This window comes from Melanostigma gelatinosum (genome assembly GCF_949748355.1).
Source record: "Melanostigma gelatinosum genome assembly, chromosome: 2".
Taxonomy (NCBI): Eukaryota; Metazoa; Chordata; class Actinopteri; order Perciformes; family Zoarcidae; genus Melanostigma; species Melanostigma gelatinosum.
Genome location: NC_136635.1, coordinates 19,082,452 through 19,109,326, shown reverse-complemented (window position 1 = coordinate 19,109,326; position 26,875 = coordinate 19,082,452).

The window sequence follows — 26,875 nt, the reverse complement described above, 5'->3', positions numbered from 1 at the left end:
GCAATTAACATTTTAAAACACCATTTAAGTTGTTCACATATCTCACATCAGGATGGGGGTGACTTGTTTTGTAGTATGTGAAGTTTAATACAAAGCCTTCATTCTGTCAATGGTCATGACATTTCAAAAAGTGATTTTGACGATGAAAGGTCTTCATCAGGGTTTCAATTGAAAATGAATACCTGGCCTGACCCTTAGTCTGTGTTGTTTCCAAATTGGGTATTTTGGATTAACAGGTGAGAGATAATGAGTAACATTTAAAGATTACTTATCCAAGATATCCAAAGATTTATCTTGAGATGGTCTGGTTTGACCCATTCCAAACCCTAAATTATTAACAAACAACCAAGAAGAAGAAGAAATTAACCACAAGAAGCCGAAAAGAAATACATGACAATGAGGGCCAAAAGGCCGAAACAACATGACAAAGTCCCAAAATATGTATTTTACAGTGTGGAGCAAGATATTTTTGAAGTGTATCCCTATTTTTGGATTATAATTTTTTTGACCACCCAACCACTTCTCAATTAAGAAAATATATAATGATGAATGGTTTATATTAAATGGTCCACATAACTGTCATGCAGTGACATTTTGAAAGTATATTTAACATTGCGGGAAGCAGGTCAGTGCAACATGCATGTGTACTGTGGAATAAATGTGTCCTAACACACTTCCAGTACCAGCTACATGACAAATTTTGACATTTCTGAGTAGCCTTGCTTGTCCTTAAAATAGAAAGAAAAAAAGCATGTTCAGTGAAAAATCTATTATATCATTTCATTATTGTTAACATGCATTTTACATAAACTATCCACATCTTATATAAAACCTTCATAGAAACTGATGTTCATTAACTCATGAATAACAATACCATTGGTAATTCACTACAAATCGATTGAGCGCTAAGTAAACATCATATAGCCGAAATACAGCTCGAGTAGATACAGAAAAAGAAGGTAACTTGGTTAAGATGTTAAAGTTAAAATTTTCTGTCGAACTTTCTTTTATAAACAGATTTTAGTTCAAGGTTAGAACTGAAGTGCTGTAGAGATGAGATGCATGGGTGGCGGAAGATCCTCCAATTGATAAACCATGTTCTAATTATTATAGTCTCTCAAGGTCCTGCGTTTTTTGTGTGTCCCACTCATTTGACACAGTTTCAGAGAATGAAGTACAAATCTATTTGTGTAGGTTGATGAAGCTCTGACTTGGGAACGTTATGTGATCGCAAAAATTGCACACTGGCTGGAAAGTCGTCTTGTGTTTTTCTTCTTCATTTTGTTGTATTGAGTCCTTATAAAGAAAAAAGACAAATTAAATATGTGACATATTCAGAGCATCGTGATACAGCTTTACTTTAATTGTGATTGCATTTGTGAGAAATCCACATGTGCTCCATTCAAATTGTATATATTTGGTATTACGTTTTTTAGGCTTTTGACTCCTAATACTGTATCGGGACTGTTCTCTACAGCAGCGGTTCCCAAACTTTTTAGGCCACGCACCCCCTTCTACTCGTAGATTCTGGAGTTACCCCAGGTGGAACGCTCGACTGGATCCGTCACGTGATGCCATTGGGCCCAAAAAGATGTTTCCCTATATTCTTACATTGGGAACGACACATCTGTAAGTCACGGGATATTTTCTCTTTTTTAGTTTAAATCAACTTCCCATCATAAATGGTTAAAGCTGCATATCTTTGGACTGTGGGCGGAAGCCTGAGAACCCAGACAAAACCCATGCTGACACAGGGAGAACATGCAAACTCCACACAGAAAGGTCAGCCTGCTGTGAGGGGCAGTTCTAACCACTACACCACTGTGCCACCCAGACAAAATCCATTTGCTTTAAATTAAGCACTCAACATGTGTCATGTAGAACTGGATGGTTCCAATGCTTTAAAAGGGACAAGAATATTTCTCTTTTTTTTCATTAACACACTACAAAAAATGTTATCATAATGTAATAACTTTTTACATTAAGTGGGCCGGCTCTTCACCACAGCATACTGCCACTCCTCTATTAGGAAACACTTTGCCTCGAGGTTTATCTTGGCAAAAGCTGTGAAGAAAAGAAAAAGAAATGACTGAAGGAATTGAGTAAACTGTCCAAAATGAGGCCAGAAAAGATACGTTTTCCACAAGAGTTTGGGCTGTGAATGTTAAGTCACCTGAGATACGGCTCGGGTAAAAAAATAAATGCTTTGATATTAAAGTTTATGCGTAAAAAAGAATAACAGATCAGAGGAAAAGTAAGAAAACAGGAGAAGGAAGGCAAGGACCACTGATCTGTGAGCCCGAGATGAGAGACCCACCGCAATTATTGGACAGACATCCATAAGTGGGGAAAAATTAGGTGAAAGTGATGACATCCAGCAACAATTTTTGCCCAGAATTTAGAATATAATTCATAATTTTTTTACAGGTGTACCAATAGTTTGAAACCTGACATTCCAATTCTGAATCAACATTTGAATGCTGCCCTGCTGCTTTTTTGCATGTCTATTCATTCAGTTTTTTCTGTATTTTTTCACAGTTGCAGATAAAGATTAGGCAACACTAATATTATTTGTAGTATACTGTAGAATTATATTTCAGTGATGGCTGTGTGTTTCCGAATCGTGTGATCCAAACATATCCAATAACTCAACAGCACTGTAAAAACCAAAAGTCAACATCTAAAGAGGAAAGATAGCTTTAAGCCTGACATTTCTTTCTAACAATATATTCTGCTTTAATCCATATTTGTTGGCATTTAACCTTTCAAAAACAACATTTTCACCAAGGTGAAAAAACTGTTCTTGTATTAATGGGGCAGTTCAGTGTAGAAGCAATCTAAGGACACCAAAGGTTTTATTCATATACCACAATAACATCGAAACATGTGTTTTTAGCGTGATGGCATCATAAAATACACTGGTTCTTCAACCAGCCATGGCCCTGCTGACACCTACTACGATCTTCATTATTAACATTATTAATCCTATTACCGATACCATTAATGCACAGTACTGATTTTGTCTCTTCCCCGGAGTCCTTGTGCTTCCTCTCCTCACAGGTTTCCATGGAGCATGGTTTCATCTGGACCCTGGTCCTTCCTCCTACCATGGCTCTGCTGACTCCAACTGCTGATGTCACTTTTATTATTACTCACATTACTATTTCATATTACCGATACCATTAATGCACATTATTGACCTGCTTCTTCACCAGAGTCTCTGTGCTTTCTCGCCTCACAGGTTCCTGTGTATCCGGGTTTACCTGGACCAGGTGTTGCCTCCTGTCGTGGTTGTGTCATACATTGAATGTGCTGTAATTCACTATCCTGTTCTACACATGACATCATTGCACTTCTGTCCATCCTGGGAGAGGGATCCCTCCTCTATTGCTCTCCCACAGGTTTCTTCCTCTTTCCTCCCCGTTAAAGGGGTTTTTTGGGGAGTTTTTCCTGTTCTGATGTGAGGGTCCCGGGACAAGAGGATGTCAAATGTGTACATATTGTAAAGCCCTCTGAGGCACATTTGTAATTTGTGATTTTGGGCTGTACAAAAATAAATTGAATTGAATTGAATTGAATAAAATATGGCAATATACATTTGAAGCTTCATTCGAAAACTGCAAAAAATTCACAATATATAATATATTTCATTCATGATAATAATTGATGAGGATGAAAGTCCCTGAATTGTATAGTTGATTTATATTTGTGGCCAAAGCATTGGTTAACTAATGGTTTTAGATATTGCTGTCTGTTAAAGCCTTTTTTTAATGAATGTGGATTTAATATGGCATTTTGTGAAAAGGTGTGTTTACATTTAAAAAGACAGCAGGGCAATAGTCTTTTTTGAATATGAATGGTCTGAGGCAGTTCTAAATTTGCTCACAGAGTAAGAACAAATTAAGGGAAGAAAATATTTATGAACGTAAAACCGAGAGAATAGAGAATGTGCGACAGATTTTTGATGTCTGACTCCCTTTAAAAGGTGCTTCACAAAGGGATGAGCAAAAACAATTTCTATCCATAGCCTTCATGGCAGAATGAAAATGCAGCATAAGCTTGAACTGCTGATTCGGACAAATTGTTTTCTAACAACTATTTAAGGTATGGTAAGGCAAGGGATATGGCGTGGGATCTAAGCCTCTCTCCACACACCAGCAGTGAAGAGGGGACCATCTACCCATGCAATATGCTGTATTTACTAAGATTATATACACCACTTTTACCTCATCTCTGTGTTTGAGTTACCATCGTTTTAGATTTGATTATAGAAATGTGTCTCAAACTGTAAAAAAAAACGTGTGTTTTACATTATGTTTGCTCAATAATACTATATTATTGCACTATTATACCAGGTATTTGTGTTGTTAAATTGAGCCATATATATATATATATATATATATATATATATGTATATATATATATTATACTGAATTCCCTGTGAGGGTGACAAAAATATGATGTCCTGACGTGTTTATCAAAGTGTTATTTACTTCTTTTTTTCGTGTTGGAATAAATGTTAAATATTTAACTGCAAAGTAGTAATGCGTGTTTGATACCTTCATTTTTTACATTAAATCATACTGGGATGTTTGCTGGAATTTATTGGATAGCCCTACCTAGAAAATGTTCTACCAGCCGCCACTGCTTTATGCTATATACTATATTCCAAAAGTTGTCGAATGATTCAGGAATTAAAAAATAGTTTGAGATATTCCTGGAAACTCTGACCAATAAGGCCGAAGTGCTGTTCAGATTGACTTCTTGAGCGTGTTTTGTATATAACGGTGAGTTCTCAAAGAGCTGCTATTCAGTGTAGATAAATGCCTCTCAGTTCATTCCTCCATAATGTTCATCTGCTCTGCACACGGATGATTGAAGACGATGCAGGAAACAATTTCCTGGAAACAGTCAAGGGAGATCATTTCACTTGTAGAAGGCTGTGGTCTTGTTAGGCCCTCTGTTTGGCATTATTGAGCATTTTACAGTGATGTTTGACAGGAAATGAGGCTGATTGTTAAGTTTTCTCACTATTGCAACACCGTGACTCTTTCTTGAAAGTGATTGCATGGAAAGTCAAACTGAGGGGAAACAAAACTATTCTGTGTTGTTGTGCATAATATGATGACCCTTTTTATTTTATTTTATATCACATTAGATTTGGCATTTTTTTCAAATCTCATCTAATATTATTCAATAATAATTGGTTATCTTTGGCACATCTGCCAGTTTCCATGCTAAATGGGAGATATAACTATCAATCTATGCACATGCTTTATCTAGTTACTATTTAAGGCCAAAGGTAATATGATGAGATGTTTTATGTTTTGGCTATAAAGGGACCTGACATTCACTCTGTTCAAATCTAAAACCTAAATAAAGTAAAACATAACATTGTGCAAGGTCTGAATCCTAGTAGCAAGCTGCACAGCTCAAACAGAGCTGTGCACATACATTCAAACAATAGTCTAAAGATGAAATGGTTGATCCGATCATAAACCGCAATAACTGAAATTAGGGTGGTGAAGAAGTTTCAATATAGACAGCCATGCTTACGAAATGTATGACACTTCTTCTTACTGTGTTGGTATTAAATGAAATACTGAGTACAAATATTCAAAAGCTGATGGTGTGACACTAATCTGGATTTCATGTTAATGCCTCAAGACACTGAACAATCTATACAACAGTGAGTTTCCTGACAAGTTAAAGACAATCTGCTGGTGTCAGGAAAGATATTGATGCACTTCTCCCCTCTCACTTATTTTCTGTGCTCTCCGTCTTTCTCTACATATCCATCACTCTCTTTTTTTTTCTCTCTAAATCAACTTCCACTGTCCTGAAATACGAGTTACCCTGAGGAGAAGGATAATTATTAACAATTAATATTCATAATGATGTCTCCGTCCCTGGACAGCCTTCACAGAGTCTCAGTCAAATGGATTTAGAATTCAATTTTTATTTTACATAATCCAATCAAAAATGTGGATGCATCCTCAAACAGATCAGTCCCCTGGTGCTTGCAAAGCAGAGTCTAGTATTTTTACAGTTTGACATCCATTGGGTCCATTATCTTATACTCTGCATTATATATATATATATTAAAAAAGAAGCAAGAGAGATAATTTTGCAGGTATTTAAAGTATATCATCGTGATTTTAATTTACCTTTCAGGAAGGGTGCTCACCTTCGGAGGATGTATTGTTTTCGGTTCAGTACAAGAGGTGGAAGGTCAAGGTGTGGTGTGGGCTAATGCACTCGTGCCATTCAGTAGGCATTGCTCTCAGACATGCATAGCCACAATTGCCTTGCTGCACATGAAAGGAGCTCTTTAGCTTGCACTGTATGTCTCATGGTGTTTGCGCTGGAACTTTGACCCATAAACAAGTTAATAGTGAAAAGTAAAAATTATGATTCTGAAAATTCAGTGACTGATTAATGAGGTACCAGCACACAGACGGTGTGGAGGGATGCAACGCAAGTCCAACAATGAAATGTACAACAGGAACAAGAAAAGCACACGGAGCACTACACAGGGCAAGCAAAGTGATCTCCCAGGCTGGTGTGTCTGTTTGAGAAATGCATAGTTGTCCCAATGCATAGCTCATGCTGAAATGAGGCACAGAAGGCTTAGTAAACATGACCCTTAGGGTCAACCTTTTATTTCATTACTTCTCCTAAGTTGTCACATTGGTGTCCGGATCTTTAATTCACTGTCAGTCTGAAACCGATTCCTGGTGAACCGATGGCGTGAAATGCATCCCATTAAAATCTCAATGTTCCTCTTGGAGTGCAACTGGAGACCTTTGTCACACTATCTTCTCCTCCCTCTGTCTCAGTCCTTGTGTTTCCTATCACTCTGTCAAAACTGTCCAATGAAGGCAAAAGACCACAAAAATAATTTAAAAAAACTCCAGAATCATATTTTACTGTAAATTCAAACATGAGATTTTGAGGAAACTACAAATGTTGCCGAAGGGAAGTCAGTTTTATTACAGTCATGTCCAGCATAGTGTTTGGGCCACAATACAATTTGGTAGTAACTTTTTTATTGATGAAGAACAACAGCTCCTATTTCAGCAGCAGTAAATACACAATAATAATCGATCTACTGCTTCAAAAGGACATTCATCTTCTATAGGTGTTATTTTCTTTCAGCCTTATGCATTCTTTCATATTTAGTGTCTACTTGTAGCTTGCTGTACTTTGAAAAATGTTATACGCTGCTGTTAAATTCTCTCTTTCTGTCTCTCCCTTGCTCCGCTCGTTGGGCTCGATTAGACAGGAGAGGGCAAAGTTTGAATATTCAGCATGCCTCTGTTGTGTTTTGCATCAAACTTTTATCAAGACATAATTGTGATAAATGATGCATGTAATCAAGCATTAAATAATGCAAGAATATGCAACCTCCAAAGTTAAACTGTGACCAGCATGTCTGTGTCCTTCGTCCCCAGTGGATAGGTACCATCTGGCTGCAGCCGTTACCGCTGACCTGAGTGCCAGACTCCTTAGTGTGCAAGGAAGCTCAACATCGACCGGTCAAGCCCCTGCACACCTGACCACATGGATGCAACCTTGCCAGAAGTGTTGGGGGACAAATTACAGATTCAGGATGGCGATATCCTAAAGGTTACACTCAAGTGTATGTAAGGCCACTACCATATGTACAGTATTGTGCCCCATGCCAACACGGTCACTTTGTGTTTTTTAAACCTGGTGACCTACTGGATTGAAACCTTTGTTGTCAATCAGAGTTCACAGTTTGACTTCATTGTTTAACTTTGACTTGCAGTACTAACATAATAATAATAATAATACATATTCTGAATATTATGCTTGTTATTATTATTATCATTACTGGTATTATATTATTGGCATTTATTGGTATTACAAAATATCATTAGATCTCTTATGTATAGATGTATTTTTTTCACTTCACTGGTCAATTTCCTCCTTGGGCTCCCTTGGCCTTTGCGGTATGGCTGCCATGTCTGCCTCACACCCCCTTTTCAACCCTTCCACCTGCCTCAAAGTGAGATTTTTTTAACTAGTCACAGCACAGTCAGGGAATTGGGAAAGTGTTGTTACATATAGGGCATGTGTAAAGCCAAACTGATGGCAGATGTGGATGTGATTCCTGTATGTATTTTTTATTTTTATTTTTTTACTTTTTTCCTTTGACTGTTCTCTGTTCTTTAAGCCTGTAAATCCCTTCCGGGCATCACAGTCTGCATGTTGTGGTCAAAAACAACAGCGGCTGGTCGATCCATTGGTTGAATTGTGCACTTTCTTACCTCCTCTTCTGTTCTCGTTGATAGTGTGCTTGATCAAACACAAAGGAAACAGGAAATTTGTTTGCATTCTTGAATATATTATCAGCAATGATTTATATATATATTTAAAGTACTCAAAGCTACCCGATATCAAGGGAAATTGAAACGTAAAAACCACAGATTACATTACATTACAGTCATTTAGCAGACGCTTTTATCCAAAGCGACTTGCAATTCAGAGTCTATCACATTTCTACACCGTAGCCACAACTACTACCGATGAGACTGTGCCATTGTCAAAAACAAAGATTAATCTAGTCAGGTCATTAAATGCAGGTCTGTTGTTCCAGAGTAATATTTTGCACAGACACATGTGCGCCATGTGCCTTTTCTAATTGAGCTGCTCAATGGCTGAAAGTAATGAAGCTTTATAGCAAAAGTTGATCCAGGAAGGCCACATCAACCTGGTTTTATTTACATGGGCCTCTCAGTACTTCCATGTCACTTAGCAAATCAGTTTGGCTCAATATTTTCTGACAGTCCTGGACACCTGTGCTGGTTGCGTTCACCGAAAGAGAGAAATTACAGGTACCGTATGGTGTCATGTTCTTAGCAGCCATGATTATTCGGCACCAAGATTTCATTTAATTATTTTCATTTTTTCATCAATTGTTATTTTTTATGACAAGGCCAATATACCCAATTACCCATTTGTTAGCAAACAGTCTTAAAACTAAACCGATAAGCTTGGACATTTGACATTTTCGGGGGGGTTAACAGTTAGTTACTTTCTCTTGCTTGTGCCAAGAGTGAGATATCTGAAGTGAAAGATGCCTCATCCAGGTCAGTCAGCATGCAACATATTTCCACTTATCGTATGCTGAGAAAAAAAGACACCCTTAAGAACCAACCAGTTAACACGGGATGTTTTGTGACTGGGACATGAGTCTGGTAAGCCTGTGCTCTTCCCTAACACGATCATTATGTTAATTTTATGTGAAAGTATATTGTGTGAAAGACTGCTTTTGACAGGAAAGAGATCTCCATTTCAGCAATTTGTTGCCGAGTATGTGAGTGCTCAGACTATTTTCAAGTACTGGAAAGTGTAACACAGAGAACAACAAGACAAAGCTGCACAATGTGGTGCAGAGAAAATGGGACTCAAAATGAGAAGCAATCTAAGCACTGTTCTGTGAATGTCTTTTGAGGAACAAGATGACTTTGTCGGTAGGTTCCCTTGCTTTTAATTCAATTTAGTACCCTGGTCAAGAGTAGATGGTCTTCTTTTTTCGCTTTTAAAGGCCTCTGATGTCGTCAGCGTGTCCTGCACATCTGTTCTGAAAAGGAGAAGCCAACATGAATTATCCAAGAGAACAGTTCACCAGCTGTTTACATTGAATGACAGAAATGAAGTAAAAATTCACAACAGTTTTTATTACATGAATGACTAGGCTACAGTATGTAAGAGGGTGTTTCCTTACACTATCATTAACTTGATTAAGTTTAGACTTTTGCCTTTGAACAACTCTAGTTATATGTCATACGGAGCTTTCGTATTGGACTGATGTATTGTCTGTATTTAAATGACCTCAAAGCCAGAATATACTAAAAGTTAAAAGTCACAATATTATCTGAAAATAGTATTGCAAACAAAAGAAGACCTCCTGCCACAGATGGTTTCTTTTAACCATGATTTCAATTGTTTTCTTACCTTAGTCAAGCAGTTTTGTTAAAATTATATATTCAAACAACTTGGGTTTAGGCAACAAAACCACTTAGATAGGTTGAGAAAAGCACCATGGTTGGGATTAAAATAAGTCCCTCAACCAAGTAAAACGTAAACCATTTAACATAAAAACATGTCACATGTAACTTCAAAATAACTCAACAATATTTTAGGACCTCAACACTGTTCTCCTAGCGGAAAGTCCTGTATTTGCTTGACCCACCCTGTATAATTTTTTGGTCTTTATACGACGTCATCTCAATCCCTCAGATGGGTTTACATTGTGGTTCATTGAAAGTCTTATACATGCATCTCATATAAAAGCAAAAAAGTTCCCTTGTGCGTCGGTATGAGAAGCCAAGTGGTGTGACAAAGCGTATATTTTAGATGCCCTGGGAATGAGAACAGGTTGTAAATGGAGAGTGGACTGCACTTTTCTACCTTAGCGGACCAAGCACTTAACAATCCTTCCTCTCATTCACCCATACACACATGCTGCCATGGAAGGCTCTGGCCTGATCATTTGGAGCAGTGTGTTGACTCACACCGAGGATATTTGGACATGTAGACAGGAGGAGCCGGGGCTGCAGTTGCACAGTCCGTAGGGATTGCCTTGGGAACTGGATCAAGTTCCAGCAAGGACCAAGTATTGAGTGTGGACTGGAAGTTGGAGAGGTGCCTGTTTGCCTCCTGGGCATTGCAGATGTGCCCTTGAGCAAGGCAACTGCTCTCTGGGGGCTGTATGGTAGCTGCCCAATACTAGAATGACTGCTCTAGCTCCTGAGCCCAACCGACCCAAGGGTGTCAAATCAGAAACATATTTTGTCGGTTGAATGATTTGCCGTTCAAGTCCATTGTGTGTGTTTTTGGAATAAGTTCTATAACTCAAGTGTGCGATGTGTTTCTCTGCAGAGAGACTGATTTATGTGGTCTGCCAACCATCTTTCTCAAAGGGTCTTTGGCACATGCAGCACAGATCTTTGATGGTGCTGGCTTACATCCATCACTGATTCCTGATTCAATAAGTTACTGCCAGTAATATATGGATTCAAATGTATGTGTAAAATGACTCAATATTTGAGCAGTACAGGATCTACAACTAAAGATAAATGTTGTCCCTTGTTGATACTACATATGGCAACTCATTTCTGATGCAACACAGCTCCTCAGTGCAGCCCTGCATTACAGTCATTTGGACTTGGCATGTGTGTTAAAGACTAATTAGTGAGGAAAACACTGTCATGATGCCATATGGTGGGAAAGACAAAGCAGCTTGCAGAAGTCTGCTGCCACCCAGTACACTTAAGAAATTTAAATGCTGTGAAGACAGTCTGTGTCTAGCATCAAGGTACACCATATGTAAATGAGGTCAAATATTTGCACATTTTTGACATTTTTGTTTCACAATCATAGAGAGGGAGAGAGAGGTGGGAGTTGGACGGTAGCTCAATGGACTTGGTTTGAATTCCTCCATTATTCTCAGGTATGAAACAAATGTATTTTAAGCACTAGTTACCCTACATTAGAGTGAGAAAAATACCAATTGAAATGCCCAATAATCTGAACCATCAAAGCACACAGTCATTTCTCAGAACTGTACTATAGATAAGAGGGCAATATATTGGGTCAGATGGATCTCAGGAGATTATGCTAATGTTGAAAGAAGGGACAACGAGTCTTGTCCTCAGTCAGCTGAAACAAATCCTTGTGCGATGCCACATTATATAACTGTTGTTTAACTTTTTCCATGATTGTCTCGTTAAAGCACTGACCGAAGTAAGAAAAACTGTTGGGATCTGAAAAAGGCTGACTTGTAAGCATAACGATGTTTACATCTATTGCCTCAAAGGGGACCGTTATTGGGAAAATGCAAAGCTGACATGAGCAAATGGCTATACATGTTAACACCATTACAGCTATATAAACTGATGGTAATATCAATGACATTTTGGAAGTACTCTACGATTGACGTCAGTAAGTTCATTTGGATATTACTGTAATACTGCAACCCCAAATGTATGGTGGACACTATACCAAAAATACTGGCACTGGTGTGCTCTCTAACTCAGACAACTTTTTTCTAATATGACATCCAGCACCAAAGCTTACTTTACATTTTTCAGCTATAATGTCCATAATTATTCAGAATTGGTTAAATAGTTTAGTCATTACACTTATGCTAAATGTAGAGTGCACTCTATTCTGAGTGCAGGTTTAATTAAAAGTGTAATTTTAGGATAGGTCATTAATGTTCGGAAATCATTTTCATCAATTGTAACTTTTTTTTTCAAATTATCCATTTAGAACCAAGAGATGAGAGGTAAAATTAGAGGAATGAGCTTAATTTTGTACAAAACTAGGTCAATCAGTCTGATCTTAGAGACATTTGTCAGTAGCCTACTAGTTGAGTACAGATTTAAATAAATATTTGGCTCCCAATTATGTGTAGTTTAGGTAGGTTGTGTAGATTGACCTTTCAAAGTTAAACAAAGATATGGGAATAGCCACTTACATTTCAACCTCCCACCTTTCCTTCTCTATGTACTGCTGGTCAGAAGAGAAGAGAAGCCCCATGCTGAGGGCTGAGCGAATGACATGGATGTAGAGAGGGACCCCTGCCAGTGTGGACTACAGTAATGACAGAAGACATGAGAGAGGACCAGCAGGCCTTTCAAGTTTTGAAGGAAGAGTTGATGCAGCGATACTTGCTGAGGGCAATTGTACCATCTTCGAATCTCAGCCGCGCTGCACTCGCTCTTTCACATTCAGAGGACATGGTGCACTCATAGCTACGAGAACTGCTTAGTTTGCCTTTGGAAATATGCTATGCCGTTTTATTTCTCGTCTAAAGCCCAAGCTCATGCTTTCCTACCCTTGGGGTCAAGATCCCATCGGGTGCTGTTTGATATGAGGCCCCTTGATAAACAACTAACATGTTTGTACCAAGCCAAGTATTTACCATGTGAGTCCACTGAAAGTTTTTTAAAAGCAACATAACATCAATAGCCTATGTACAGCCAAAAACATGTGAATGACCTGCAAAATATATGATACATTGTCCGGTTGATTTGATGATAATGTCTTTGTTGTTGGGTATTTTGGTGCTTGATGAAAGTATCTCGAAAATAACAACTTGTGTAACTTTGAAAGATGAAAGACATTTCATCAGCCAGAGGGGGGTAGAACTTTTTTATGAACTCTGTGGTCTGCCAAAAGAATGCAGTTCAAACAGTCAAGAGGCAGCACTGTGACCTAATGGCCATAGGTTGGAGAGAAATGATTATCACTTTGACTTGGCTCTTATCTGTGACTCATTTACAACAATCTGGAATTCAATCAGGATAGTGAAGTCAGAAGAAGAAACGATAATTGTTTATTATAAACAGATGACAAGTGATTATAGAGTCTTTGGCACTTGGGCTCTACAGGGAGATCTGTAATCGAGGGGCGTCTGCCCTGAGCAGCAGCAAGATAAATCCCCCCGTGGAGTCCAGACACTGGTGGTGGAGGCGGCTGATGAGGCTGATAGAATTGATGAGTTGATGAAGTTGATGGATCGGCAAAGACTGGGCGGAGATGGGAAGGTGGAGGGCCACGTAACAGCAAGATGAACTTCCAAAAGTTCGAGAGATAATCATATTTAGAAAGAGACAGCAGCAAGATGATAGACTAACGGCGTAATTGTGTCGCTGTGCAATTGGATAGAAGAATCAGAACAGTTGATATCATGATTGACAGCCCCAAATAATGACAGCAAAGAAATTCTAAGTGAACATGCATGAGGGGTGTATGGCTGGATGTATGAGAAATAAACTATGGGTCTAGGCATGCAAAAGTATAGTCTTCCTGACTGAACTTAAGCTAGAGCTTCATTTTAAAATGAACACACGCTTTCACTTAAGATCTAATTCCTACAACGGCAAATTAGGGCCATTGTAGGTTAAAAAAAATAGAAATAGTTACTTGCAAATTGAAGAGATGTGGTTCCTTAAAAACAACAATTTTTTCATGGTTTTTCTCTTGTAAATTTATGACTTTATAATCTCGCAGATTTGAGTTTCTTCATGTCAATTTTCCACTTTAATCTCAGAATATGCAAGTTTTGTCTCATAAATTAAGATTTAAATCTGAGTTGTCCCAGAATATTATTCCCCTGGCTCCGTAATTATTATTATCCTGAATACACTTTTGTAAATTGCTTGTTGAGAAGTAGGGACATTTTGATTTGGTGTTTGTATCAAACTGAAAATGTAACAAAATGGACCATGTCACGCATCTCCTGCTACTTTCTCTGTGCATGACTTCAGACACTTCCACAAAGGCCCCTATTTTAGGTATATTTCGTTTATAATTCCAACCATGTCGGACCCTTGTCCCATCTGAAGGCTTCCATGTGAATAGTGTATTGTGAAAATATGAATAGTGTATAACAGCTGTCAACAGAATAGCACACTTTGGTCTTGATGAATCTATTCTGAACAGAAAATGCAGTACATCTCACAATCCAACATAGACACAAAACATTCAGCTATTTTTCACTTGTTCACACCTTAATTGTGCATTGTTATTTACAATTGCATAATCAAGTCAAAATAGTCTCTGCTGTGACAACTGTCAAGAAATGTGTACATTTAATTAGTACTAGCTGCTGCTTGCTAAAATGTTGAAAGAATGTCTATTCAAAGGTACTAACAACAGCCTGTCAAACAACTAAGATTCATTGTAGAATGTGAGCTTAAGGGTTTAATGGGTTGATTTGTCTTTTACATTCAAACAGACACCAAAAATGAGACGTATGGCTCTTGAAATTCTGTGGCTGTAGCTTTATGAACTTTATTTCAACATGGTATGATGACAGTTATGTATTGTAACCAGAACAAATGGTATAATTTGGTGGATTTTCAGTGTTCACATTAGCCCTGAATCTGAACGTGGAAAGTGTCCTCTTACCAATTAAAATACAAATGTATGAACTTAATTGAACAAACTCATATTCATTCTGCATGTCTACGTATGCTCGGCAGGTGCATGCTGTGAAAAGCAGCTCTCTTTTTACAGAAATAAATACCAAAGCAACAATCCTTTATGTAATATTTACAGCATGCTGTGTCCTGCCATTTCTGTTCCTCAGATACATTCATTTTAAATTCATAGATTTTTAACATCATGTAGCCTAATGCCTGCAGACAAATAATTTGTAGATGTTCTTTTTAAATCCCTCCACTTTTGTTTCTGGGGAATGTTGCATTACTGTGAAAAATGAGAAAAGGGACCAAATGCTGGCAGTGTTCACCTCTGGGACAGAGAAGATTATCCCACATTGGCTAAGAACAATGATTTGATAGTAACACTGAATTCCACACAGTCTTTCATCAGGGAGAGTAATGATGCAAATGACTTAAACTGACTTGCAAAACCACTAACATGAGTGAAAGTCAAATTATATTTGTATATTTAAATAAAGGACAGTGTCACAAGTTTGTGTAGTTTATGGTTAGAATATAGGGGATGCACGTTTTTGATGTTTCCACATCAATTACAAACAATGCTTTATTTGAATGGCTAACAAAAAGAGTTAACATCACAAAATGCATTTTAAATATATAGAATATTCTTTTTTGCCGAGAGTTAGATGAGAAGATCAATACCACTGCAATGTCTGTGCATTAAAAATGAGGCTGGAGCCTGGAATCTTGTCATCACTGGTTGTCAGAAATAATTACAGCACAAAACTCCTTTAATCACGAACTGTCATTTTGTACATTTCTGTTTGCAGACGGATTAAACAAAAAATAAACAATATGATCATTACTAAGCGTCAACGAGTGCATCAAATACAGCAGCTTGGTCAGTGTCAGCCTCTGACACCAACGCACAGAGGCACCCTTCCGTGTGTGCCTTGCACCAGGCTTGCAACTTACTTCAATTAAACACACCCGCGTACACGCTAAGAGCAACTGTCATTGTGTAAAGGACAAGATAGTCCACACAGGGTGGGAAGGATTCAAGGCGGATGAGTCAAACACAGGACTTTTGTCCAGAGACCACTGTTCGCGTCCCGTGCAAAACTATACAATAAAGTTAAGTGAGTCGCTAGTGACTTGACTCTTTTGTCACTCGCTAGTCAAATTAGCGAAGCTAATATCCTCCCGGCTCTTACCCCATACAGCACTAAGGGTACAGGCTACGGTGACGTCCCGGTTTGTCCACGTTTGTCAAGTTTTAAGGCTGGCTGTGCAGAGTACCGAGAAATACGTGTAACACTAAAGCGTGCCGCTTTTCAACATCTCCCAAATTGTTCCTGTTTTCACCAAAATAAAAATGATAGCATTCTTGTTTTCAGGATGTAATTGGACATTTATCATGTTCTGTCCCACAAATTATGAATTCAAAGTTGATTTGTCCACCGTCCACCATTGCATATACTCCTGAAAGGTAAATGCAGGTGACAGCCATCTGAAATGGGCAGCTCAGGATGGGAAGTCATTTTTAAGTTATAGCCTAGAGTTATTCAGTGACCACAAAGACGTCTGTCCCATTTAGTTCAGGAAATAGCTGGCGCTGAAATAATTGTCTCCCATCCTGATGTAAACGCCTCTGAAACATACATGTGGGCATGCAGGAACATACGATACACTTAAGGGTCCCAGTTTGGGGGTTAGACAATATGGTCAGGGCAAGAATAGGCATATTTCTCAGTGTAGAGCAAAGCTGCCTTTAATTTTCCTCCACTTGTCATCCAAATGAGTTAACATTAACACAATAGCATGAGCTCCAAGTGTTGTGATGTTCAATTGCTAGGAACTAACATTGCATTTTTTTGTTGTTGCTGTGGATACTGTTATAATTCAGAACCATCAGAAAAAAAAACTACTTACGAGGTAGCTGATAATAGAAACAGTCTTCTCTTGCATGCATCCACATCATTTTTTTCATTCCTGTGGATGCTTCCTGCGTGGGAGATGGCATTTGACTGTTAGCACATATATGTGTATTTCATTTCAATTTAGGTTATAATTGTCAGTAGTTAGAGACAAATACTATTTACTTTACAATATATTCTAATGCAATCAAGAAATAAACATCACTGAGCACTGTTTGCCAACTCCAGGAAGTAAAACATACAAACTGCTAGATTGTTTATACATTTAGATATGAATTATCTAATTACAATCATATGTGTTTCAAAATGTATTGCATTGAGCAGGAAGTGGTTATAATTGAAATGTTTATGTTTTAGATCTTAATTTCTAACTTGCATTATGAGCAGCCGTTGTGTAAACTGGAATACTCTTGCAAGATCAGGAAAACTGCTGTTACCTGCTATAAAAAAGTTGCAAAAGCAAACAGAAAAGTCACAAAATGTGTTGCCTTAGATTAAACAGTGCACAAACCATTGACTTAAATTATGTCTCTCCGACACTGTCTTAGCAAGATCATTATGAACTATAAAAAGGTTGTATTGTTTTTCATGGTTAGGACTGCATTACAGGTGTTCATGATTGTCTCTGCTGAGGCGTGCTCTCAAAAAATATACACTGCACATCCAAAAGTCTGTTTAGCAGATTCTAATTTTGTTCTTGCCAGTGTCAGTTCAGGTTATGGGCGGTGCAGCAACCACAGGTAAACCTTTAACTCCTGTGATATACCAGAACTTAAATAATGTGTTTAAGCTGTATTTTGGTTTTGGTGTGTCATGTTTCCAAGGAAACTGTTGCTAATAATTGTATTATTGTTAAATGAGACACAAATGAACACACATGGTTCTGTCTGATTAAAGTACATTGGTTTTATTTTTCATCAGTTGTTCATCTGGTATAGTGAGTTTATAAAACCTTAGATTCAGCACCAGGCACACAGTAGGACTTAGCATCACTCATGACGCAGAACAAGGAACATAGCAACATGACTTGGTTTTCACAAGGGGGGTATTGATTATTAGATGGTACGGTCATGTCTACCGTAGATTTCTGAAACATGTCTAAATGATTATGTAAGTGAAATATTAAGACTGAGAAGCAAATTTGCAACACAGATCACCATGTGTTGACCCTAAAGTACATTACATAATGTTGTATCTCTGTGAAATGTACTTTGCATAAAATCTCATTCAGTAATTTGAACATGAATAATAATAATAATAGGCATGAGCATCACAGTGTTAAGAAGGTCAATTTCTGTCGGCGTGATAATAATAAATGGACTGGGAAAATGCAAAGCACTCAGACCTAAGTTCTCTGACAGCCGAGTGTCTGATCTACATTGATCTGAATGATTTTGACCCACTATGATTCATTTGAGTTGTAATGCCCCCTATTAATACATGAATATTAAAATGTTCATATTCCAAGACAAAGCTGAACCAGGGCTGAAAATAGCCGAGGCAAGAACATTTATATCTAGAAAGTTACGCATTACAAAGACAAATTTCGTAGGAGACTAATTGAGGCAATGCAATTCGTCAATTAAGGATAATTTATTTTCCAAGTCAGCGCCGTCTCCGTCTGATTCAAATATAGTTTTTTATGATAAATTCAATCAAATGGTACTTTGCAGTTAAACACGAGATATAATGCTCTCATAAAAAATGTAAAAGACAAGAAAAGTGTCATTTAAACATTAATCTCAGTGACCGAATATGGTTACACAATTAAGTTAAGCTGCAAGTGATTCATGAGACTCAGTAGAGCAGCCAATTCTTCATGCAGGAGACACAATAGGTTCTACAGTGGCGCCTCAAACAATAAGCCAACATGACACAACACTAAATGTGTAATTTCCAGGTCTAAATTACTTTTTGACCGACCATCTACTACTTTCCTTGTGACAGACACCAATTTAGCATTTTTTTATGAACCAGGCCTGTCAGTGTGCGTGGAAACAAAATGGCTGTGATTAACTGACTTAGTGGCATTAGAAAAAAGGATCTCAGGTTTGGCAATGCAATTCTTTCACATAACAGCTAAATGCCAATGAGGCTCATACTATTTCTAAAGCTGTGTCTTGCGGTGACATGTGCAGAGCAAAATCGTATAGTTTTAGTGTCCGACTCTCAGAGGCAGACATCAGATGTCAGAGGCAGATGGCGCACCAAGGGTGATTTATATTAGCTGTTTGTCTTCTCTTCAAAAATGTTTACCCCTTAGAATAAATTATCAAGAAACTTCCATTATAAAACTATGACGCAACTTTAGGAAAAATAATGATCAAGATAGGCGTATCTCAATGAAAAGTGAACAACAGGGACATAATTAATGTGCTGAATAAAGTTTTTCAGAGCCCACAAAATAAGCCTCTTATGAACTTATGTAAATGAACATGTCTTTCCTGCAAAGGATAAAGACTGACATTCTTCATTTGTGTTAGCAGTTTTTGGTTTATGGACGTATTATAGGCTAAAGTATTCTGCCTTTATAACTCACATTAACCAGTCAGTTTTCAAATACTCTTTAAAGTTGGAGAGCTTATCTGTAATGTTGAGTAGCAGCTTCAAAAAAGTACTGACGTTTTGTTCATAAATTCTGTGGGTTTCTGTGAAGAAGATTCTAATGGAGAGCAAAAAATTGCCTTTGGTGTTGCTGAAATGTTTTGGTTTTGTTTACTTGTTTATATATTGCACACAGTGAAGAATAGGAACAAGTCTGTCTGTCAGAGAAGAGATGAAAACAAAAGTCTTATGTCTGTGAAAAGAAAAGGAAACTCGGGGACATGGCATGGAGCCAGAGATCCTGAATACTCCCAGCTGCATATCAACTTCCAAACCAGATCCCACTGGACAACAGTGATCCGACCACAGAATGGTAACAAATCTGCTCATTGGGGATTATGTCATTGTGACCTGTGGGCTTGGTGACCTGCAGAGTCAATGGATCAAGGTCGAGAGAAAAAATGAGGAAAGGAAATAGGAGGGAAGTTGGTATCTTGGTGTGTGTGTGTGTGTGTGTCGGACAGAAAGCCTGAAAGGTAATTCTCAAGTTGTATTTATTTATTTATTTATCTTCACACACTCTGTGGGATGAAACAGTTCAATCAGGAGAGACTTGTTTCATAAGTTAACAATGATTTATTATACAAGCTTCAAATATGCAAAGTGCAAAGTCTTTGTCGATTGGACTCCATCCTGAAGTACTATCACCGAGGGTAGGGATACAGAGGTCCCACAGGCCTAATCCCCCCTGGAGTCCAGACACTGGTGGTGGTGATGAAAGGAGTTGCTGCAATCTGATGATGAATCAGGAGCCTGACTGTGATGCTGACTGGAGGCGACTGGGGTGGAGGCGGGTCGCATCTGCTTAGCTGAAATGACAGCAGCAGAGAGGAGAACACTATTTAAAGTTTTGACAGCAACGATATGATTGGCTTGAGGAACTGGTGTGCAGAATCTGGTTGGTTACTTAAAAGTGCACGCCCCCAATCAGCTGATAGAGTAATTACAAGGAGAGGAAAGACAGAGATTACTAGTGAGTGTCTTCCTGACTGAACTTGCGCTTGAGCTACATTTGGATAAATCCTTTTCTAAGATGTGTGGAAAGATTCTGAGAATTTGGGAACAATTAATTCACTGTACAAATATGAGCTTTCTAGTTTTATCTTGCTGATGTTCAATACATCATCTTGTCCAAACTCAAATTTAAGACTGTTTGCATGAAACAGGAGGGAACAAAATGTCCTTCAATATATATTTTGTATCCTTATTGTAAATAAACATTCAATAGTATTTACAAATTAAAAGAATAATTCTGTAGTCTACCGGATCAATAACATGTCATGTCTCATGTCTCAACTGACACACAAGAAAAAATGTATGTAAGCACCTGTTGTTATCTCTGACAACTAAACACCTCATGGGGTATTTCAGAACCGCTCAGTTGACAAGTGGTATTATGTGGTGCAGGAATGATTCCTAAACACCTGGAAATGAGTAAGCATTTTACAACGGCTCCCTCGTTTCAAACTCTATGGGTCAAATGGGGTTTTGGTAAGATGCCTGAAATAAGGTCTGTGGTAAAGAAGCTGAAGATATTGTCCCGTTTTGTTCTGTGATATAAACAATGTTATATCCCTTTTGTGAATTTACAAATTTAGCTTTGCTAACACGTGGCTCGTCCGCCTTCACAGCCTGGTTTTGTATACTCGCACTTAAGTGACCGTGGTGTAGTTTGTTCATAGCCTACCGTTAGCTTTTTAAGATTGAGTTCACACTTCAAAATCCAAAGAATTTCGTTAATTTGTGAAGATTATCCGACTGAATGAAACATGTAAGTATCATAAACTAAACCTCGTGTTTCTGCAATAATCTAAATCTTAATTGAAAAATCCCATTGGTTTTTTGTCGAGGGAAACATTTTCCAATTGTGGAGCAACACATCGCTGCCCTCGTTAAATACCTGCTTCTGTGCTTTTATGTGTGCCTCACTGTACTGTTAACAGGAAAGATGAGTTGCTCACTCCACCTATAGACGGATCTGAGGCCTTGAATCATTGATTGAAAAGACGGGTCATGAAGAAAATATTGAGTTCACAACAATGCCTTTCTCATTAGCAGTGATAGTTTCACTGTAGCACTAAAGCAGCCACTATGTTTGGAACAAAGAGTCAGTCAGTCTAAGCAGGTGGAACGGTGAAGTTTCATTTAGATGACTGTTGATGTTATTTCCATCCTCCAATTTTGTTACTGAAAGCCCGGCAAACACGGAAGAGCAGTTCTCAACATCTATGTCACAAAGCCTTCCGATTCACTCTTACTTCTGTGCAGATCCTCAATACGTATAAGGCTTCATCATTTTATCAGAGTCTGACATTTCCGATTGAACTGGTACAAATGGCATTTCCCCAGACAACTTGTTAACTTTTAAAGGTTGATAGATTCAATACACACCCGCCTCAAATGAGCAGTGGATCTCTCTGAAAAACAACACTTCGAGATTAGCTGCTGTCAACCTGAGCATGAGATGTGCAATTTTGAGTCGCAAAATGCGAACACTATTAATAAGGCGACATGGAACACATTGATCTTGAAGCATTTATTGGAGAGAAGACCCTTATTTAATGTTCCCCACTGCAACCGTCTTTGTCCCGTGACTGCGATCTGCAATCCCTTTGCTATTAATGTTTCCCCAAGTGACAGTGAAAGAAAGCCTATACATTAAGAAACGGTGTCAGGTCAGGATACAGATGCAAACATAAAGATACATGCAGGAGGGACACATGTGTGTCATTATATTGTTTAAATGATCAGCAGTGAAATAATTGACCCTTCAAGAATATATTAATGGTGAATACGCTTTGATAGTTATACAGAGAGCAGTATCATTAGAGAGCCATATTGAAAGGCATTCTCCCTGAGGTTCCAAGGACATCTCATGTACATTACCAGGTGTGTGCATGAAGGCTACGAGCACACAAATAATTGCAAAGGTCAAAGAGGGGTCAACTGAAATGTTCTAAAGATTAATCTTCACCTACTCTTAATCTTCCACTCTTTTTCTTGTACTTTATTTTATCCAGTCTGTTACAATAACTTACTGTAGAGCTGAAGGTAACTCTGAATGACAAGTAAGAATAAAGAGTGTTGTATGAATTACTAATTACTAAATTGTCAAATACAACCTTATAGCTCTAAATCCACAATTTGTCCCCATATGGGTAAGTGAGGTGTGGACGTTGTAAGCTTAATTGATCGGATGAATTAAATCAGGAAAGAGTTGCCTTTTTTATTTCAAAACGATAATAAAAGAAAAGCAGGAAGACATTTTAATGGATAGAACCAAGAGGTGAGGCACAGAGGCAGAATTAATGAAGTAGCGTCCCTAATTGAACTTTTGCTAAGCCCAATAAAACAAAACAGTAAATATTCCCTGTGAATGTCAATGTTAATCATATTAGAGCCCAATCCAACACCGGCATTAAATTGCAGTTACATTGAAAATGGTTTAGGAATTGATCTCTCGAGGGCCTGTACAAAAAGATTGATTACAACAAACAAAACCTGTTGCAATTTTTGCAACATGAAAAATGGTGTACCTATCCTTCAAGTAATTTGAGATAACAGTTACTCTGAACACAGCTGCTGGCCTGAGTTTCTCCTTAACAGACCACAACAACCTCTGCAGTTACGTATATCTATTACTTTTAGGGAATGTATCCGTCATCAGTCTGACAGCCAATGGGTTCCGAGCTTGTCTGTTACCTTAGTTACCCGAGGTCTTTGCACTGGCTTCCTGTCCAACAAAGAATTTACTTTAAAATCCTGCTGTTGGTTTACAAAGCACTGAATGGTTTAGGGCCAAAATACATCTCTGATCTGCTGCTACCTTATGAACCATCCCAACCCCTCAGGTCGTCTGGGACCGGTCTACTTTCTGTTCCCAGAGTCAGAACTAATCATGGAGAAGCAGCGTTCAGTTTTTCTGCTCCACATATCTGGAACAAAGTCCCAGAAAGCTGCAGGTCTGCTGAGACCCTCAGCTCATTTAAATCAAGATTTAAATCTAAGTAGCATCTTGCTGCTACTTAGCTTTAACTTAGCATTAGCCAACAATCCAAATAGCTCGACGACTTTCCGACGGATTTGTCTTCACTCAAACGTTGAAGAGTGATATATGTGATATATCTGGCAAATTGAAGCAAGAAAATGCAAGCAGAGGTGCAGAGGCAAGAGCAAGCAGCAAAGCGACTGCACTCTCTCATCAAGGTCGTAGTGGACCAAGGTGAAGGCTGCTGCAGTGACGGCTTGGAAAATACTGAGGATCAAATATGAAAACAGACGGGTGTACATGGCTTAGAAGGGGGTCATACAAAATAAAATATTAAATCAGTAGCCTCTTGGTAGTTGCCATGTTCACAAACACATCATCTCAACCCAAAAGTTCTTAAAAGAGCTGAATCAACGGGCACCTTTGACAGGCTGAACTTTACGGGATGGACTCATCAATATTTACAATTGAATATGAATACTCAGGCAAGGGATGATTCAAAAGCAATGTGATTCTGTAGACTAGCTTAACTTCCCAGCCAACCATGAGCTGTACAAATAGACAGAGAACCTGCAAACGCTGCCTCATATCTTTGCAGCTTTTGTGGTGTCAAAAATAGAACCCGCTTCACTAAAAGGTCACAGAAAAGTGTGACCATGTACAGAATCAGCCTTCGGTTCGTTTTTATTGAATTATAATATTTGAATGCAATTCATCTTACTCGAACAGCCATGAGAAGTCCCTGACCTTTGTTGTAAAATAACACATTCACCAACTGTGCTGTTTATCTCGAAAAGGTGCAGAAGTCAAGAGATCCCAAGGATCCAAAAATTTGATTCACCACTTTTTCAAAAATATGCTCACAGTAATGTGTAAAACATTGAAATGAAAATAACTTGACTGGCCTTTTATTTGTGTTTCTCAATCAACTAGTGTTATTTCCTGTCACACACACTGGGCTGCAATACACAGAGAGACTTTCATTTTGCCTGCAGAGGGAGTAGACTAATTATTTTGATCACTAATTTAGCATTCCTAGGGCCAACATTTCTGTTGTTTTTTTATCCCAGCACTTATGCTTCTTTGCTCTGCTGACACACAGCTGGGAGTGAATTAAGAATCCATGTCCTCTGAGCATCTGTTTAGTACAGCAGATAATGTTTGCCCCCTCCTGGTCTAGCATGCTGTGCAGGAGCTATTCTTCACAAAATACAACTAAGACAGAGACGTAAAAAGTGTATCTAAGATACATTTTAATTTCTTACGATCAATTGAAGTTTCTAGAGAGGCATTGAAGCTAATCTGCAGGTATACCAACAACTTGAATAAACAATGTTATTTCCTCTGTGCTTATCATCTCCAATATGTTCATGTATACTCAGCAGTCGCTGTTGGCTTTTTTGTCAGATACAACAACTTCAAAAGCCTCAGTTGTCATAATAAACCGTGGGGTAGAGAGATCTAATGCTGTCTTTCTTTTTGGTCACTTTGCAGGACAGTGGGGTTTCATGCTGTGGTCCTCAGTAGTATTAATCCCCAAAACAGGATGTGACATCATCCTGTTTGACAAGGTCAATTTGAAAGACAGTATTTTTCCACTAAGACACTAAACACACTTGAAATGTCTTTGCACCTGTCTAACTATAAGAAGTAACTACAACAAACCTATGTATTTGATACTAAGTGCTTATCACACAAATGGCCATTACTTGTTTACCTTTAAGTCATTCCACTCGGCCAGGAAATGGTGGGTTGGAAGTTTAATTATCTTCAAGAATTCAAGAGTGATGGCAAGATGGAATATAAGATCTAAAGGATAATTTGTGTGGCACCAACAGCAGTGTAGGTCCCAGACACAAACTAGCATTTTATTTTGTTTTCTGACATCCATATCAACAGGAAAATAATCTTTGAAGTGTTTTTGTGCCTTTCAAAACTGTTAAAAAATGACTGTCGAAAAATAAAAAACTGTTTTATGATGTGTCAATGATATACTTAAGGTTTGGTTAGGATCAGGCACATTTTGGTTTGGTTTAGGGAAAGATTATGGTTTGGATTAAAATATATTGAGCCTACTCTGTTAAGGTTAGGCTAAAATTGATGAACGTTGGTCATGATAAGTACGGCCGCTAGAGTGGCTTAGTCAACAAACATGTCGTTTTGGGGCACTCACTGAAATTCCTGATGCTGTCGTTCTTCTTGGGTGGACAGTATCTCTATACTCCAAACCATCTATGGCAAGTGTTGTCATTTCAGATACAAGTGTCTAAAATGAGTTTGCTTTGCTGCGTGGCTAGGCTTACCCTGAGAGATACGGTGAGGAGATCACGCATCTAGAGGGAGCTTAGTGTAGAATTGTTGATTCTTCACATCGAGAGGAGCCAGCTGGGGTGGTTTGGGCATGTAGAGTTAGGAAAGTCCAACAGGAAGGAAACCATGGGACACACAGATGTGGCGAGGATCACCTTGGATAGATGATGTTTTTGTTAGTTTAGGGAAATGGATGGAAAGAATGGATTGGTAACCTTTCACATATTCAACTTAATTCAAAATCCAATTATCAACATTTTGTTATATACGCTGTTTCTTCATATCTGTTGCAGGCTATATGTAACATTGACAATAACATTCTGGCAATGGCCTGAAACAAGAGCCATTACTCTGTTTGCCCTGGACATTTGAGGGACGTTACTCCTTTTCTGGTAGTTACATTTATTTTTGTATTGATTTTATTTGGTACGTACGTAAAATGTGCCCTTATAGTGTGAGTAAGCACATGCTGCTGTTAGCTTTGGAAGGTGGGAAATGAAAGCAATTGGGCTTAACTAACTCGATGGAACTGCGATGCATCTAGACTGCAATGGTTACAAGAGCAACTCATACACTTTTCTTTATCTATGTACAGTTTATGTCTCTTTGCCCTTCATATCCCAAACCTAACAACTAATAATAATGTAATGAAGCCTTGTTTAAATTAGCATCACATTAGCATCTAAGCTTCCACTCAGATGTGAAAATGTCCCCCAGACAGCCTGCCTTTGTTTAGTATTAACCATGGATTACACTTTCACCCTCCCATCTGGTACTAAAGCCGTGTAATGAGAAACTGTGTGTTTCATTGTGAGGGATGTCCAGGCTCATTCACAGTTATGAGAGTATCGGGTGTCTGTGCCCCATGCTCCCTGATGTATTTATATTACACTATCCTGAATCACGAGCTTTATTTTAAGCACTGTATGATGATATAGTACAAAATGCTGTAACCTTTTAAGTTTCATCATTATCTTGTGGATGACAGTCTGTAACAAGAGATGACAGTGCAGTGGTTACCTGTGAGAGGGGGCCAATTTTGTGTCTCCTCTAATCGGTCTTCTTCTCTGCTTTTTACAACACTGTGGGTA